At 44.0% G+C, this 18,883-nt stretch overlaps 1 long non-coding RNA gene across 2 annotated transcripts in view; it reads left to right on the top strand.

Moving 5' to 3' along the window:
- The first annotated feature begins 2,943 nt into the window (after window positions 1-2,943).
- LOC138428398 (uncharacterized) overlaps window positions 2,944-18,883 on the top strand; it is a 38,415-nt gene continuing 22,475 nt past the window's right edge. Inside the window, exon 1 of one of the 2 annotated variants that reach the window (XR_011252428.1) lies at window positions 2,944-3,055. This is a non-coding gene — a long non-coding RNA (uncharacterized lncRNA). The remainder of the gene's footprint in view (window positions 3,056-18,883) is intronic. The other variant, XR_011445989.1, reaches the window with a different exon arrangement.

Raw genomic sequence — 18,883 nt, forward strand, 5'->3', positions numbered from 1 at the left:
AGGATCTTTTGGTTGGTGTTGATTCAGGCCTCAATTTATCACTCATCCTTTACCTTTCTCAAAATCTGATTCCAACAGCTTTCCAAGTTTTGAAACCGTAGCAATAATGCATTCAAATAAAACCGAGTGTATGATAGGAGGGATTACGAGCTGCGAAGGGAGGGAACCATATAAACGACATTTGAGATAGTATTGGTCTTTATGAGTCAACAAATAAGTTCTGCATTTTAAAGGGGAACCTTGGGGCTTCCCTGGTGGCTCAGTGGTAACGGATCCGCGCGCCAATGCAGGACACACAGGTTCGATCCCTGCTCTGTGAAGACTGCGCATGCTGCAGGAAAGCCCAGCCCCTACTTCGGGACTGCTGCGCCTGAGCCGGTGCCCGGCGGCCCAGGAAGAGCAGCCGCGGTCCAAGCCAGTGCACCACCAGAGAGGCGCCCCTGCTCACCGCAACTAGAGAGAAGCCCCTGCAGCGAGGAAGACCCAGCGCAGTCGAACATAAATACGTAAAAAATAAAGGGGAACCTTCTTTTTCTTATCTCGAAAAATATTGTCAAAATACTGACGATCATCCAGAGTTTTGTTTTTCATAAATGTGTCTTAATGAATTTTTAAAAAATCTGTGAACAAGCAGTATGATTTTTTTTTTTCCTCCATCTAAACAACAGACATTTATTTCTCAGTTGTGAAGGCTGGAAATTCCAAGGTCAAGGTGCGGCTGCTTCTGGTCTGAGAGCACCTGCTTCCTGGTTCATGGAAGGTGAGAATAAGCTGCTGCTGCTGCTAAGTCACTTCAGTCGTGTCTGACTCTGTGTGACCCCATAGACGGCAGCCCACCAGGCTCCTCCGTCCCTGGGATTCTCCAGGCAAGAACACTGGAGTGGGTTGCCATTTCCTTCAATGCATGAAAGTGAAAAGTGAAAGTGAAAGTATAGTCGTGCCCGACCCTCAGCGACCCCATGGACTACAGGCTACCAGGCTCCTCCGTCCATGGGATTTTCCAGGCAGGAGTACTGGAGTGGGGTGCCATTGCCTTCTCAGGAGAATAAGCAGTATGATTTAAATAGTTTATTTCATGAGCTCTAAATGTGGGCTGTGAGTACCACCGGGCCCTTGGAACTGCATGACCACAGTATTTTATTTTCCATTGACCTTCCAACTTATCTCCAGATTCATGGCCCATTCTTATTAAATCTCTTTTGTTCAATCAAATCAAATCTTAAAGTTGAGTATGAATTTCCAGTTCTGCACTCTTCAGTTTCCAGATGTAACTAAAGGAAAGTACATTCTCATTCCCACCTCAGCAACCACGAGAACAAACACTGTCTGTATAGTATGTGTGGGTCATTGCCCCAGGCTCTCCAGGGTTTTCAGTTCATAGATTAATCATTTTATCTCCAATTCGTTCACCTCCGTGGGAACAAACTCTATGTCTTTCATAAAGAATCAATCAGTATTTGTTAAGGAAACGTTGATGTCACTCTTTATGGCAAACCCTTAAGGGACACTTGCTATATGCCAGAAATTGCACTGAGGGCTCTGCACATATTATTTAATTTAAATTTTTTAAATTGAAGTACAGTTATGTACAATAGTATATAAGTTGCAGGTGTACAATATAGTGATTCACCATTTTTAAAGATTATACTTCATTTATAGATGTTATAAGTATATAACATTGAATATATAAATAAGTATTGATTATATTCCCTGTGTTAAACAATACATCATTGTAGCTTATTTTATATAGCATGTTAGCTTATTGAAATATTTGTTTCTCCAGCCTGCTGGGTATCTAATGAGGGGTACGTAGAAATATTTAAGGAAGGAGTCACTTACCAAATAAACAGTTACAACCTCATGAGATAAAGGCTCTGCTTTTCCTTTTTTGTCCTTCTTTCTGCCTGAAACCTGTGTGCAGTGTGGGGCAGCAGCCATCTTGTGGCTGCTAAGAATGATGGCCCGGGGAGTTAGAGGTGCCCCGTCTTTAACAATTTTCATGAGCCCCTCTGGCAGGAGACGTCTGCCTATTTCCAGTCTTGTATCTTCAGAGAAAAGACTCACTCCTTTAAGCCGCTGTTTCTGGTATTGTTACCTGCAATCCTGCTAACACAGTGCACCTGCGTTGAGAGCTGCTGTGTATCAGAGACCGTCCTGGGGGTAAGCATAGCTGTAGCTGCGTGCTGTGCTCAGTGGTGTCTGACTCTTCGTGACCCCGTGGACTGTAGCCTACCAGGCTCCTCCGTGCATGGGATTTTCAGGCAAGAGTACTGGAGTGGGCTGCCATCGCCTTCTCCAGCATTGAGAGCTGCTGTGTATCAGAGACCGTTTTGGGGGTAAGCATAGCTGTAGCTGTGTGCTGTGCTCAGTGGTGTCTGACTCTTTGTGACCCCATGGACTGAAGCCCACCAGGCTCCTCTCTCCCTAGGATTTTCCAGGCAAGAATATTGGAGTGGGTTGCCGTTTTCTCCTTCAGGGATCTTCCCAACCCAGGGTTCAAACCCGTGTCTCCTATGTCTCCGGCACTGGCAGGCAGATTCTTTACCGTCTGAGTCGCCTGGGAATTAACGCAATGTTTTCATTTACTCTTCTCTACCTGTTCCATGCCTAAAAACAGTTCTCTTTTTCAGCTTCAATGACTATGTTCCCTGAAATAACATATTGGACATCTTAAAAGCTCTTCTCCCAATTTTCATCAATTATAAATCAGCGATGACAAAGGCTTTGGAGTCAACCAGCTGGGGATGACCACTGGCCTTCCCAGTGTGTGGTCTTGGGCAAGATGGTTAGCCTCTCTGAAGCTTGGTTTCCTCATCTAGATAGGGAGATTAATAATAGTACCTCTGCCATTTTTGATTTTATATTTTAGAAAGAATTTAGTACCTTGAACCCGTAAGCTCTCAGTAAACATGACCTATTCTGGTAACACCTTTTCCCTCCTCCACTAACAGCAAAGAGAAGCCTAACTCGGCCCCATCAAATCAGTCTCATCACGGTTGCATTCATCAGGACACACTGTGCATCTCTTCTTCCCAGCTCTTATTTTCTCCTTAAGGTAAGAAAATGCACCCAAATGCAGTCAGATTTGAACAGTGAACACTGAAGAACTGGTGACCTCATAGTATCATAAACTGCCTGACGTCTTTTAGGTACGTAGCAAGACAGTGTATGAATAGCCTCTGGATCATGCCACAGATTTGAAAAGAGCAGAGCCAATATGACTAATTTGGTTTATTTTAATTGCATTACAAATGCTATAGTAGTTAGTGCTAAAGAATTCGCCAGTTATTGATATAATCAAAATTGCAATTTAATTTCTTCATAGTTACCTTCACGCTAATGAATAAAATATAGCTAAGAACTGTTCCGGATGCAGTTTAGGTTAGGACAGTTAAGGGAGAATGATGCTGTGTTTGGCACAGGATGTGTTGACATCAGTTGTCTGTGTATTACTATGTCAAGTTTGGTTCAGGTATCCATAACCTATCAAATATTATTTGTCTTAAGCAGTCAGTATATGTGAAGATACTTTTCTTGGTCCTGTGACATTTAAATAAACTAACTGACCCCTTTCCAACTTCTAAAATATACTTTTAAATCTGGAATTTTACCCAAATGTGAGATTTTTTAAAATGTACATAACATCTTGGTAAGTGTAAAATTAGCCCTGGCACCTGAAAGAAGATATGTTGTTCACCATAAACCCGAAGTGTTTAACTCTTCTTTTTGTTTAAATTAACCTTTCTTCTTATATGACCCTTTATACTTCTGCTGAGACAAAACATTACCCTTCATTCCTTGACAAATTCCAGGTACCGTTAAGGGCGGTGGGGGGAAGGGGAAGAAAAAATAGGCAGGAGAACAGAAAGCAGAAGAAGAAAGAAATGGAGAGGGGAGGAAAATGTTCTTATCTGAACTGTGACATTCTGCACGACTTTTTTTCAAAATTTATTTATTGTAGTTAGATTATACTTCAGTAAAATTAAATTTCTTTTTGCTATACAATAGGTTTTTGTTGGTTATGTGTTTTAAATATAGCAGTGTGTACATGACCTTCCCAAAGTCATTAACTGTCCCTCCCCTCACCCCTCCCGGCAATCATGAGTTCATTTTCCAAGTCTGTGAGTCTCTTTATTCTGCACCATATTTGACCACAAAATAAATATTTGTAGATATTGATTTCCCAGTGCAGAATGACAAAGGCCAATCAAAGAAGGGTTAAGCAAAACATTTAAACTGGGAGTCAAAGTTCCATGTAAAGAAAGGCGGCTTGCACATAGATAGGGGATAATCGTGCCCCTCCACTATGTATTAAAGAAGAACTGAACCAGAGCTTTTAGGAGTTCTTTTTCTCCATGCCCTAGAGGCAAAGTCTTCTGCAGCCCTTTGGAATGCTGGAGTGTATTCAACATGGAAACTGAAGGGAAGCTCAGTGACATGTGAGGCATTAATAAAAATTTGTCCGCTATTGGCTAGCTCAATAGATAATGGATTCTCTATGTAATTCTTTAAACGTGTGGCACTTATGGCAAGATGACGCTGGAAAGAGAATACTTTCTCAACACTAAATCTCCAGCAATGCAAATCTCCCACCAGACCAAAAACTGCTTTAAGCAGTTGAGGTCAGAATGGGGAGCTTTTCCTCTCCCCTCTCCAAAACAGCAAGCATATACTAAAACTGTATTATTTCAAACTCTGCACTTTATACAAAATTAAATTGCAAGTGGATTAAAAATCTACATGTGAGGGCTTCCCCGGTGGTCCAGTGGTTAAGAATCTGGCTGCTAATCCAGGGGACACAGGTTCGATTCCTGGTCCAGGAAGATCCCACAAGCCTTGGGGCCGTAAACTCACACACCACAAGTACTGAGCTAGAGCTCCAGACCCAAGAGCCACCACGACTGAGCCACGTGCCCAGAGGCAGCGCTCTGCAACAAGAGAAGCCTCCAGGATGAGAAGCCCTCGGACCGCACCTGGAGAGCAGCCCCGGCTCGCCACAGCTAGAGAGAGCCTGCAGCAGCAAAGATCCAGCACGGTCAAAAATAAAGAAACCTTACAAAATATCTATATGTGAAAAAGTAAAATCTTTTATAAGAAAATATAAGTGGATATACTTATGACTTCAGTGTACGAAAATGCTTCTTTCAAACAAACACAAAAGCTTGATTCATAAAGAAGACTCACAAACTCACCTACTGAAAATTCACACACAAAAAAACTTTATTCAACAAAAGATACGCTTAACAAACTGGGAGAAATTATCACATACAGGAAGAATATAATTTCTATGCATAAATCTGGCAAAAGATCAATATCCAGAAAGGAAAAAGAGCTCCTTGAAATGAATAAAAAAGCATACAATGCAATTAAAAAAAAAAAAGATTACAATAGACCATTTCCTCAAGAGGAAATCTGAAATGCCAAGAAATAAATGTTAAGATGTTATTCCCAACTAATGTGAATTAAGTCAGAAAAGTTGAAATTAAAACAATGGGATATCATTTCCTAGTCATCAGACTAGTAAAAATTTACAAGTATGATAATATCAAATATTGGCTAGTATATAGAGAAATGGGAACTCTCAAATATTCCTCTCACAAAAGGCACATATTCTTTTTTTTTTTCTTTGTCTGAGCCACGTGGCGTGTGGGATCTTAGTTCCCTGACCAGGGAATCAAACCCGTGCCCTCTGCATCAGAAGGTCAGTGTCTTAACCACTGGACAGTCAGGGAAATCCCCAAAGGCACTGTTCTTGCTAGCAAACAGTCAGGGGTATAAGCTATGCTCTATGAGACACTTCAGTCACTTTAGAATTCCATATGATAATCCTCATTCTTGCTTAAGCTAGCTGGAAAGGATTTCACTTGGTTGCAGCAAAAATGGTGTTAAGACTACGGTTACTTGCTAGTTCTTTGCTTGCATTAGTGGATTGACAATTGGTGGGACCTCATAATGACTTTGAATCCATTGTATTTGATAAGAGTAATGAAGATGCTATCGTCTGCTTGCTTCTTTAATGTGGTCATTCATTCACGCATGCTTGCACTGATTCATATCCATTCATCAAACATAACTGAGTGTTCCGCTACACTGGAGGCAGAGTAGGGGGAATGCAACTTCCTGGGATATTTCAGGTTAATCTCTAAAAAATTATTATGACATTTTCATAAATGGGATGTTTCCAGCTGCAGGAACAAAAAAAATTCCGTGTGAAGTAGCTGAAACAGTAGGGAAGCCTGTCACTGGGCAGAGCTGTAGTTAGAGGTAGGAAGTGGGGCTGGCTGCGGGAAGGCGCAGGAAGACTCTGTTCTGCATCGCAAATGTCCCTGGTTCTACCTTTGGTTGACTTTCCTGTCCTCAGGCTTCTCTCGAAGTTCTAAGATGGTGGAAACTTCCTCATGTTCCATGAAAGGTAGAAAATCTCTCTTCCAACCTCGAAATAACACTTCTGCCCGTCATCTGATGAGGTCCGGTTACGTGTCCATCTCTGGACCATTAGTGGTAGCCAGGGAAAAACCATGCACTGACTCAGTTATAGCAAAGAGCATGGGATCACCAGGTTTGGTTAAGAACATGCGTGTGCGCTAAGTCACTTCAGTCGTGTCCGACTCTTTGCGACCCCATGGTCTATAGCCCGCCAGGCTCCTCTGTCCATGGAATTCTCCAGGCAAGAATACTGGAGGGGGTTGCCATTTCCTTCTCCAGGGGATCTTCCTGACCCAGGGATCAAACCCTCTTATGTCTCCTGTGTTGACTGGCAGGTTCTTTACCACTAGCACCACCTGGGAAACCCCCCTGGTTAAGAACAGTGGTTCTCAAACTTCAGTGGGGTTCAGAATCACCTGGGGAGCCTCACCCCAACATTTCTAGTTAACATAGTAGGTTGAGTTTGCTGCTGATGCTACTAAGTCGCTTCAGTCATGTCCGACTCTGTGCAACCCCACAGACTCCGCTGTCCCTGGGATTCTCCAGGCAAGAACACTGGAATGGGTTGCCATTTCCTTCTCCAATGCATGAAAGTGAAAAGTGAAAGTGAAGTCACTCAGTCGTGTCCGACTCTTTGCGATCCTATGGACTGCAGCCCACCAGGCTCCTCTGTCCATGGGATTTTCCAGGCAAGAGTACTGGAGTGGGGCGCCATCGCCTTCTCCAGGTTGAGGTTAGGATGCAAGAATTTGCATTGCTAACAAGTTCTAGGTGATGCTAATGCTGTTTGTCTACACATTGAGAATCACTGGCTTAGACAAATCATGATCTGTCCTAGGAGATAAAGATGGGGCTGGCCCCCCAGTCACATGAGCTGTGTGTGTGTGAATATCTAGCCAAAGTGGGGGTGGGGGTAGAAAGTGGGGGTAGCTCAGTTCAGAAGGAAGAAGGTTGACATGAAAGATCAGAAGGCAACCAACAGTGTCTCCTACACATGTTTAAGCAAGAACATGATACTGTCTTATAGATTTTATTGATTATTAAAGAGGCAGAGGGGTCCCATCATTTCATAGGAAATAGATGGGGAAACAGTGGAAACAGTGTTAGACTTTATTTGGGGGGGCTCCAAAATCACTGCAGATGGTGACTGCAGCCATGAAATTAAAAGACACTTACTCCTTGGAAGAAAAGTTATGACCAACCTGGATAGCATATTCAAAAGCAGAAATATTACTTTGCTGACTAAGGTCCGTCTAGTCAAGGCTATGGTTTTTCCAGTAGTCATGTATGGATGTGAGAGTTGGACTGTGAAGAAGGCTGAGCACCGAAGAATTGATGCGTTTGAAGTGTGGTGTTGGAGAAGAATCTTGAGAGTCCCTTGGACTGCAAGGAGATCCAACCAGTCCATCCTAAAGGAGATCAGCCCTGGGAGTTCTCTGGAAGGAATGATGCTGAAGCTGAAACTCCAGTACTTTGGCCACCTCATGTGAAGAGTTGACTGATTGGAAAAGACTCTGATGCTGGGAGGGGTTGGGGGCAGGAGGAGAAGGGGACGACTGAGGATGAGATGGCTGGATGACATCACTGACTTGATGGACGTGAGTCTGAGTGAACTCCGGGAGTTGGTGATGGACAGGGAGGCCTGGCGTGCTGCGATTCATGGGGTCGCAAAGAGTTGGACACGACTGAGCGACTGAACTGAACTGAACTGAACTGAACTGAAAGAGGCAGAGTGTAAGAGTGATCTAAGTTAGGAGGACATGAAAATATAATTACAAGAACAAAGAGTTTTCAGTTCAAGATTAGACTGTAGTGAAATAATCAGGTTTTGATCAACAGTGATACAAGATGTTAGGTTTCTAAGGAAGGTCGTCATGGAGCTGGATCAAGTCTTTATATACAACAGTTGCTCTCCTTTCTGGGTCCCCTCTCCCCTTGGCTTATGGAATCATTCTTTTCTCCCAGCAGATAGTGGATAACTGCTAGAGCAGGACTACAAAGCGATATGTTTAAATTCTTCTCAGGATACTTTTAATGGGGGTACCGTTTTATAGGTGAGGATGTGATAATGGAATGCTTAATCCCCTGTTTTTTTTTAATTGGTTGTATCTGCACCTGTTACCCAAAGTGTGTAAAAAAATATAAAAAGGTATTTTCCCAAAGTGTGCTTAAATATCACTAGTGTTAGGAGATGCTGTTAGGTATGATGAGAATAAGAATTCTATTCAATATAAGCAAATCAGTTTAGGAGACTTGAATTTTTTAAAGTGCAAAAATCTCATAAAAGCTCTCTACTGGTGAAGCCCAATTAATTTTGATTTAAATAAACATTTCCAAAGGTGATTTGATTATAGAATCCTTTTTACACAGCACTTAGTAATATACTGCCAGAGAAGGCAATGGTACCCCGCTCCAGTACTCTTGCCTGGAATATCCCATGGATGGAGGAGCCTGGTGGGCTACAGTCCATGGGGTTGCTAAGAGTCAGACACGACTGAGTGACTTCACTTTCACTTTTCACTTTCATGCGTTGGAGAAGGAAATGGCAACCCACTCCAGTGTTCTTGCCTGGAGAATCCCAGGGACGGGGGAGCCTGGTGGGCTGCTGTCTATGGGGTCGCACAGAGTCCAACACAACTGAAGTGACTTAGCAGCAGCAGCAGCAATAATATACTGCAGGCTTTCTGTCATTTGGAACAGACCTCAAGGAATGTTGAACAAGACTTGCTTTTAAAAAATGACTATTTTGAAGTATAATTGACTTACAGTAGTGTGTTAATCTCTGCTGTGCAGCAAAGTTCTTCAGTCACGTGCTTATGTGTGTGCACGCTCGGCCGTGTCCGACTCTGCGAACCCATGGACTGAAATCCACCAGGCTCCTCTGTCCATGAAATCCTCCAGGCAAGAAGACTGGAGTGGGTCGCCATTTCGTCTTCCAAGGGATCTTCGTGACCCAGGGATTTAACCCTGACCTAGGAATCGAACCCTGGTCTCCTGCATTGGCAGGAGTATTCCTTACCACCACGCCACCAATTCGGTTATATATATATATACACACATATACACATATATGAATGTTCTTTTTAAAGTTCTTTTCCATTACGGTCTATCACAGGATATTTTATCTTATTTTTTTTTAATTTTTTAATTGAAGGATAATTGCTTTACAGAATTTTGTGGTTTTCTGTCATATATCAACGAGAATCTTATCACAGGACATTGAATATAGTTCTCTGTGCTCTGCAGGAAGACTTTGTTTATCCATTCTCTGTATATTAGTTCGCATCTGCTAATCCCAAACTCCCAATTCATCCATATTCCACCCTCTTCTCCCTTGGCAACCACAAGTCTTGAGCAAAACTACTTAAAAACACTGTCAGAAAAAAAAAAACAACAAAAAACAAAAAACTCAGTTTCCATGGGTAACCGCTCCAAGCTTCACCAGACCTCTCTAAAAGCAAATCATTTTGACGGCTAACTGAAGGGTACCATAGTCAAAGTCAATTTCCTTGTTTTTCAGACTTACCATGATTAAGCTATAGGCAGATGTAATAAAGTGATTTTCAAATGACCTTTATAATAATTCTTATTCTGACTACTACAGTTGAACAAAATGAGGGTGATATACACAATAGATGCTTAAATATGTTTAAAGGTGGTACACAGCCGAGGGATATAACCATGGGCACACAAAGCTTTATATGTAATCAGTCAAGCATTCTGGTTGAGTCGGGTTTTAGCAGTTTGCAGACACACCTTCAGGAATCTGAATGAGTTACTTGGGGTGCCAAATCATCAATGAGGTTTATTTCTAACTCAATTCAGTTGAATTTCCTAAACACGTTTTGGATGGATGCCTGTGAGGTTCCAGACTATAGTATTTTGAGTTTGATACTTTAATGTTGAGGGTTACTAATACTATTTAAGATTTTAAGACAGTTTTTTAATCTTCTGGAATGACACTCAATAATATTAACCAACTTCCCTTTTTCACTTTATTAACTCAATTTACTGGAAGTATATTTATATCTCATAATGTATCTAATTTGTACAACACATAGGTCCAGTGTCTTGATGGAAGGACTGCCAAAAATGTGGATATCCTTAACTTGCCAGAGACAATGAGAAATAAAGCTTAAGGAATACTTTAATCATGTAACGGCATGAAAATATTTGTTTAATGAAAAAACAAAAAATAAATGTTTCAGACCTGAAAAAAATTTCGTTACAGCCTGAATGAATAAAAACCTAGCAATGCTAAATGTAAGCTTTCATGACAAATCTCATTTAACACCTGTATTTGCTCATATTTTACTTGGGGAGAAGCCATGTGAAGGGGCATCTCATTAGGTACATCCTAAGAGTTCCTCCTTCCCCCTAATCCCCCTTTGAGGCCTGTCTAATGTTAGAGAAGATACTCTAGGGCCCCCATTTCCCCCGCTAAAATGTTTACTTTTTTTTTTTTTTAAATAGTTTCTTCCATTCCCTTGTTTGTCCGTAATTGGTCCATGAAGCCTTGACCTTGTGTAAATGCATAGAGCAAAACCCTGCAATTATGATAAAAAAAATAATAATATGAACTTAAATTGAAAGCAGTTGGTTACGAAAGACAAATGGGTTCAGGCTCCAGGACCAGAATGAATCTGCTCAATATTGACATAGTGAATTGTCCCAAGGAGATTAAACCCCAGCTCTAAAAGCAGGCAGGGCAGCAGTGAGTGACAGGGCTTTATGGGGGGCAGCGCCTCCCCGGGGGAGAGTTCATCTTCTTCCTCAAAGAGACGCCTTCAGGGATCATGTCACTTGAATTCCCTGTGAATTCAGTGTCATCTTAGCTTGACCAGCTCTGGAAGAACGTATTAACCCCCGCTTGTGATTTTCAGAAAACCATTCTAATTTAGCAAGTAATTAAGGGTCACATGCAGGATAAAGAGCTAGATAATCTTGGATTACCCACAGGAAGCTTTGTCTCCAAGGCAACCCCCAATGGAGGGGCTGTTAATTCGAAGGCCAGTCGGTTAATGAACTGGGAATGGTGACTGGCTCTTAGACCCATCGCTCGAACCAGGGAAATGAAAATAACAATTATATTGCTATTGAATGATTCAGTGACGGAAAATAAACACTTCAAAGGCCAGCCCAGGCAAAGCATTTCGAGAAAGGATGTAATTGTCACCATCTTGCTGGAGCGAGCCCACGGATCTAAAATTAGCTTGTCTTGAATTTGAGCTGTGCCCATCTCTGTTTATGAATTTTAGCCTTGCCTCCAGCGGGACCCTCGGGTTTCAGTCCCTCTATGACCTAATTACCCCACAGCCTTGTTTTTCCAGAGGGGCAGCCTCAGTAACCAGACCAGGCTGGAAGAGTGGCCCCAGAGACCTTTGGGAGAAGAGACAAAAATGGCATTATGCATCGGCCTTTGCTATCTCACGCTGGGCTAAAAAAATAAAATGAGGCTGTGCAGATAAGCACCCGAAGAGGATTTTCAGGCCAGGTTGGGAAAGGTGGACGCGGAACATGCAGCCGACCTAATGAGAGAGGCTGGGGTACGATGAGAAAGACAGACAAAGGCTGCCCACTCAGAAAGCTCGGAGGGCGCGGCGGAAAATGCAAGCACCTTCGCTGCTGCCTTAAGGGTTTCTCTCTCTCTCTCTTTTTTTCCCCAATGGCCAAGTTTAGGTCTTACACTCTCTCTGAAACTTTCTACAACTCTTGAGCCCTCATTTACTCCCTGTTCTGAAAGCTCACTGAGCCGTACTTCACACTCAACTCTATACTCTCTTTCAGGGCTTATGAACTGTCTCACCAGCCCTGGGTCTCTTGGTTTGTAAGTCATGGCACTGGGTTGGCCAAAACATACCTTTGAGGTTTTCCCATAACGTGTGGTGGAAAAACCCGGACGAATGTTTTGGCCATCCAGTGAATATATTCAATATTCTAAAACCTTTATTGAGACTCTAGTGTGAGGTAGGCACTGTGCTAGAGGCTGGTGGTACAGAGATGAGTAAAATTTGGTTTCTGGCAGCAGGCACTCACAGAGGAGTGGAGGAGGCAGGTAAGTGAGCAGAAATGGGTCCCAGACTCCGAGAGAGATGTCGGCGCAGCTGGACACACATCTGGTGCCGCAGCTTTGGATGGTCAGTCACAAGAAGGAGAGCTAGAAACGCGGAAGGTGACTTGTCACCGAGGCCAGCGGTGTGGCCGGTAACCCCCCCGGATGAAAGGATTTGGGGACACATCGGCAGGGTAAGCTTTGCATTCATACTCACCAAGTCAAGAAAGAGATGAGAAGCCGAAAGCAGTGAACTTCTGGGCTAAGGCAGAAGAGGGTAAGGAGCAAGAAAGATTTTGGTGAAGATTTACTCCAACTTCCTTACTGGGAAAATAAGACCCGCATGGGCTGGAAGAAGCACAGGCTGGAATTAAGATTGCCAGGAGAAATATCGATAAGCTCAGATATGCAGATGACACCACCCTCATGGCAGAAAGTGAAGAGGAACTCAAAAGCCTCTTGATGAAAGTGAAAGAGGAGAGTGAAAAAGTTGGCTTAAAGCTCAACGTTCAGAAAACTAAGATCATGGCATCTGGTCCCATCACTTCATGGGAAATAGATGGGGAAACAGTGGAAACAGCGTCAGACTTTATTTTGGGGGGCTCCAAAATCACTGCAGATGGTGATTGCAGCCATGAAATTAAAAGACGCTTACTCCTTGAAAGAAAAGTTATGACCAACCTGGATAGCATATTGAAAAGCATAGACATTACTTTGCCAACAAAGGTCCGTCTAATCAAGGCTATGGTTTTTCCAGTGGTCATGTATGGATGTGAGAGTTGGACTGTGAAGAAAACTGAGCGCCAAAGAATTGATGCTTTTGAACTGTGGTGTTGGAGAAGAGTCTTGAGAGTCCCTTGGACTGCAAGGAGATCCAACCAGTCCATCCTAAAGGAGATCAGCCCTGGGTGTTCTTTGGAAGGAATGATGCTGAAGCTGAAACTCCAGTACCTTGGCCACCTCATGCGAAGAGTTGACTCATCGGAAAAGACTCTGATGCTGGGGGGGATTGGGGGCAGGAGGAGAAGGGGACGGCCGAGGATGAGATGGACGGGAGTCTGGGTGAACTCCGGGAGATGGTGATGGACAGGGAGGCCTGGCGTGTTGCGATTCATGGGGTCGCAAAGAGCTGGACACGATTGAGCGGCTGAACTGAACTGAACTGAGCTGATGTGTTTTGGGATCTGACGAGAGCTACATCCTTTGGAGCTAATCCTTCCATCAGGGCGGATCTGAGTGTGTGAGAAAGGAAAGTGAACCCATGCTGATCAGGGGTAGGTGACAGGAAATGGAGAGCGAGAATTCACTTTAAATGTGACACTAAATTGAAAGAGGACAGATTTCCTAATCATTGGGAGCTAGTCTTTGGATTCCATGTGCTAAGTTGCTTCAGTCACATCTGACTCCTTGGCGACCCCAGGGACTGTGGACTCCCAGGCTCCTCTGTCCATGGGATTTCTCAGGCAAGAATACTGGAGTGGGTTGCCACGCCCTCCTCCAGGGAATTTTCCTGACCCAGGGATCAAACCCAGGTCTCTTATGTCTCCTGCCTAGGCAGGTGGATTCTTTACCACTAGCGCCACCTGGGAATCCCTAGGATTCCCTGAAACAGATGTAAAAGCTGATGGGATTTATGAAGACTGGATGGTTTATTTAGGAAATTGTTTTAATAATGAAAGAATGAAGGACCAAGTTTGACAAAAAAAAAGAGAAAAACAAAAGGAAACCTATGAATATTCCCACGTGTATGGCTGGGTCCATTTGGTGTCTGGCTGAAGCTATCACAACACTGTTAATCAGCGGTTCAGTTCAGTTCAGTCGCTCAGTCGTGTCCGACTCTCTGTGACCCCACGAATCACAGCACGCCAGGCCTCCCTGTCCATCACCATCTCCCGGAGTTCACTCAGACTCACGTCCATCCAGTCATCTCATCTTCTGTTGTCCCCTTCTCCTCCTGCCCCTAATCCCCCCCGAGCATCAGAGTCTTTTCCGATGAGTCAACTCTTCGCATGAGGTGGCCAAGGTACTGGAGCTTCAGCTTTAGCATCATTCCTTCCAAAGGACACCCAGGGCTGATCTCCTTTAGGATGGACTGGTTGGATCTCCTTGCAGTCCAAGGGACTCTCAAGATTCTTCTCCAACACCACAGTTCAAAAACATCAATTCTTCGGTGCTCAGCTTTCTTCACAGTCCAACTCTCACATCCATACATGACCACTGGAAAAACCATAGCCTTGATTAGATGGACCTTTGTTGGCAAAGTAATGTCTCTGCTTTTCAATATGCTATCTAGGTTGGTCATGACTTTCCTTCCAAGGAGTAAGCATCTTTTAATTTCATGGCTGCAATCACCATCTGCAGTGATTTTGGAGCCCCCCAAAACTGAAGTCTCTCAGTGTTTCCATTGCTTCCCCATCTGTTTGCCATGAAGTGATGGGACTGGGTGCCATGATCTTCATTTTCTGAATGCTGAGCTTTAAGCCAACTTTTTCACTCTCCTCTTTCACTTTCATCATGAGGCTTTTTAGTTCCTCTTCACTTTCTGTCATAATGGTGGTGTCATCTGCATATCTGAGCTTATCGATATTTCTCCCAGCAATCTCGATTCCAGCTTGTGCTTCTTCCAGCCCAGCGCTTCTCATGATGTACTCTGAAAATAAATAAGCAGGGTGACAATATACAGCCTTGATGTACTCCTTTTCCTATTTGGAACCAGTCTGTTGTTCCAAGAAGAGAAGTGAAAAGCAAAGGAGAAAAGGAAAGATAATAAGCTTCTGAATGCAGAGTTCCAAGAATAGCAAGGAGAGATAAGAAAGCCTTCCTTAGCTATCAATGTAAAGAAATAGAGGAAAACAACAGAATGGGAAAGACTAGAGATCTCTTCAAGAAAATTAGAGATACCAAGGGAACATTTCATGCAAAGATGGGCTTGATAAAGGACAGAAATGGTATAGACCTCACAGAAGCAGCAGATATTAAGAAGAGGTGTACAGAAGAACTGTACAAAAAAGATCTTCATGACCCAGATAATCACAGTGGTGTGATCACTCACCTAGAGCCAGACATCCTGGAATGTGAAGTCAAGTGGGCCTTAGAAAGCATTACTATGAACAAAGCTAGTGGAGGTGATGGAATTCCAGTTGAGCTATTTCAAATCCTGAAAGATGATGCTGTGAAAGTGCTGCACTCAATATGCCAGCAAATTTGGAAAACTCAGCAGTGGCCACAGGACTGGAAAAGGTCAGTTTTCATTCCAATCCCAAAGAAAGGCAATGCCAAAGAATGCTCAAACTACCGCACAATTGCACTCATCTCACACGCTAGTAAAGTAATGCTCAAAATTCTCCAATCCAGGCTTCAGCAATACGTGAACCGTGAACTTCCTGATGTTCAAGCTGGTTTTAGAAAAGACAGAGGAGCCAGAGATCAAACTGCCAACATCTGCTGGATCATGGAAAAAGCAAGAGAGTTCCAGAAAAACATCTACTTCTGCTTTATTGACTATGCCAAAGCCTTTGACTGTGTGGATCACAATAAACTGTGGAAAATTCTGAAAGAGATGGGAATACCAGACCACCTGACCTGCCTCTTGAGAAACCTATACGCAGGTCAGGAAGCAACAGTTAGAACTGGACATGGAACAACAAACTGGTTAATCGGTTGTACTCCAATATAAAATAAAAGCTTAAGAAAGGGAATCTATGGGAATTTTCTGGCAGTTCAAAGGTGGGGACTTGGTGCTTTCACTGCTGGGGCCCAGGCTCCATCCCTGGTCGGGGGTCTAAGACCCTGCAAGCCACGGGGTGTGTCCCCCACCTCAAAAAAGGAAACTATCTGGGGGTAAAACTCAGAGTGCTCTGGGGGAGGCGAGACTTGAGTAAGGTCCCCAAGAGACAAGCAGGGCCCCAGAGAAATGCCAAAGAAACTTGGAGTCTTCAGGCCCAAATCCATGAAGAGAAAACAAGATGTCAGCTCCGCCGAGGGAAACAGAAAACACTTCATCACACAGTGAAGGCTCTCGAGTGCGGAAAACGTGCCTCTTTATGCGAGCAGCGCAGGAAGCTCAGACTGGAAAGAGATGACTCAGCGGAGATGTTTGCACAGCCGAGCGTGTTTATAAAGGGAAGTGGAACGGGCAGAGGTAAGGGGGCATCTTGTTTTCCTTTCTCTGAGTATTTAGATAAACAGACACAAAAGTACTGGGATGGGAAGGCAAGCAGACTTGAGAGCCAAGACCATGAACAGGCCAGGCGGGAGGTACAGTGGGCCTTCCGCATCCATGCGTTCCACATCCTCCCATTCAACCAACTGCAGATCAAAAATGTTTGGGGAAAAAAATTCCAGAACATTCTAAGAAAGCAAAATATGATTTGCTGCTTGCTGGCAACTATCAACATAGCATTTGCATTGTATTAGGTATTATAAGTAATCCAGAGATAATTTAAAGTATATAGGAGAGTGTGCATGCCGTTTGATACAAATGAGTTGGACATCCTTGGATTTTGGTGTCTGTGGGCGTCCTGGAATCAATCCCCCTCAGATTCCTAGGGGTTGCTCTAGAGAAAAATTGAAGCTAAATTTAAATAATATGCAAGTCTGTAGCAAGATGCTCTATGCCTGTAATTACTGTAATAATTTGTATTATCTGCTCTAAGTTAAATTTCCAATGTGCATAAGAAAAGAAAGAAAGAGAAGTCGCTCAGTCGTGTCTGACTCTTTGCGACCCCATGGACTGTAGCCTATCAGGCTCCTCCATCCCTGGGATTTTCCAGGCAAGAGTACTGGAGTGGGTTGCCATTTCCTTCTCCAAGGGATCTTCCTGACCCAGGGATCAAACCCAGGTCTCCCACCCTGCAGGCAGACGCTTTAGGCAGTCTGGGCCACCAGGGAAGCCAACGTGCATAGCCACATCTTAAAAACAGAGAGCCGTGCAAGAAAGGCCTAAAACGGTAACCAACCCATTCGTTCATGCAGTAAACATTTACTGTGCAGCTGTCTGCGTGAGCACAGCTCTAAGCATTAGGGAGACAGCAGTGAGGCAGACGGAGGAGACCCTGATCTTTCCGAGTTTTGCACACTAGTCCGGGGAAAGAGACAGTAAACCGATCAACAGTTTTTTAAAAAAGAAGATTTCAAATCGCGATGCTGATAAATACTGCAAAACAAGTGACAACAGAAAACCAGAAGTGAGTTTGAGACGGCGACTGCGCGGCTGGTGGGCCGGGCGACCCGACGCTTTAGGCAGCGGCCACTGTGAGGGCCTGCCCATGGGAGAGGTGTCTGACCCGAGCCCCGAGGGACAGAGAAGCAGCCCAGTGAGGACCGGGGAGGGGGGTTGTCCCAGGGAACAGAAAGCAACAGTCCTGGGGGCGAGGAAGGAAGCCCAGAGTGACTGGGGCATGGTCAGAAGCTAGAGGGTGGTGGGGTGAGAGCTGGAAGGACTAGGGGGGCTTTCTGAACATGGGGAGTCCTTTGAACTTCATCCTGTTAATCATAGCAGGGAGGCCTGGCGTGCTGCAGTCCATGCGGTCACAAAGAGTCAGACACGACTAAGTGACTGAACTGAACTGATAATCGCAGATGGGTGACTGGGGTTTCCAGCAGATGTCTACTGTACCTTTCTCTGTAATCTTTCCCCATAAACGAATCTCATGGACCAGAAGGCCCAGAGTTGTCTGGGAGTTTGTTAGAAATACAGGATCTCAGATCCCACCCCAGACCGACTGAATCAGAGTCCTATTTTATCGAGATCCAAGCGATGCATATGTATGTGAAACTTTGAGAAGCACTGCTACAATCGTATTTGTGTTTTTTAAAGACTCTAAAGGAAAGCCTACTGAGATGGTTATAATTTTCTTAAACAAAAGGAAAGTGTCGGTAAGAAAGTGGAGAAATTGGAACCCTTAGATATTGCTGGTGGGAATGCAAAATGGTGCACCCACATTGGGAAAAATTTTGACTATTCCTCGCTAACTTAAACATAAGTTACTGTATGATGCAGGAATTCCACTCCTGGTAAATCCCCCAAAGAGCTGAGAGTGGGAATTTGAAGAAAACTTGTACATGAATCTTCACAGCAGCATAGTCACAGGAGCCAAAAAGGGATACAACCCAAGTGTCCATTAACTGATGATGGATAAGCAGGATGTGGTCTATCCATACAATGGACTGTTAGCCGGCCGTAACAGGAGCAAAGCGTGGATATGTGCTACAGCAGGAATGCCCCGTGAAAACCTGCTAAGGGGAAGAAGTCAGACACTGTAGGTCAGCACTGGGTGACTCCATTGAGATGAAATTTCCAAAGTCGGCAGATCCATAGAGACAGAAGGCAGATGGGTGGTTGCCAGAGGGCCGGGGGGGGGGGGGGGGGGGGGGGGGGAGGGTGGTGAATAGGGAGTGACTGGT

The sequence above is a fragment of the Ovis canadensis genome, chromosome 23 (assembly GCF_042477335.2).
Source record: "Ovis canadensis isolate MfBH-ARS-UI-01 breed Bighorn chromosome 23, ARS-UI_OviCan_v2, whole genome shotgun sequence".
Lineage (NCBI taxonomy): Eukaryota > Metazoa > Chordata > Mammalia > Artiodactyla > Bovidae > Ovis > Ovis canadensis.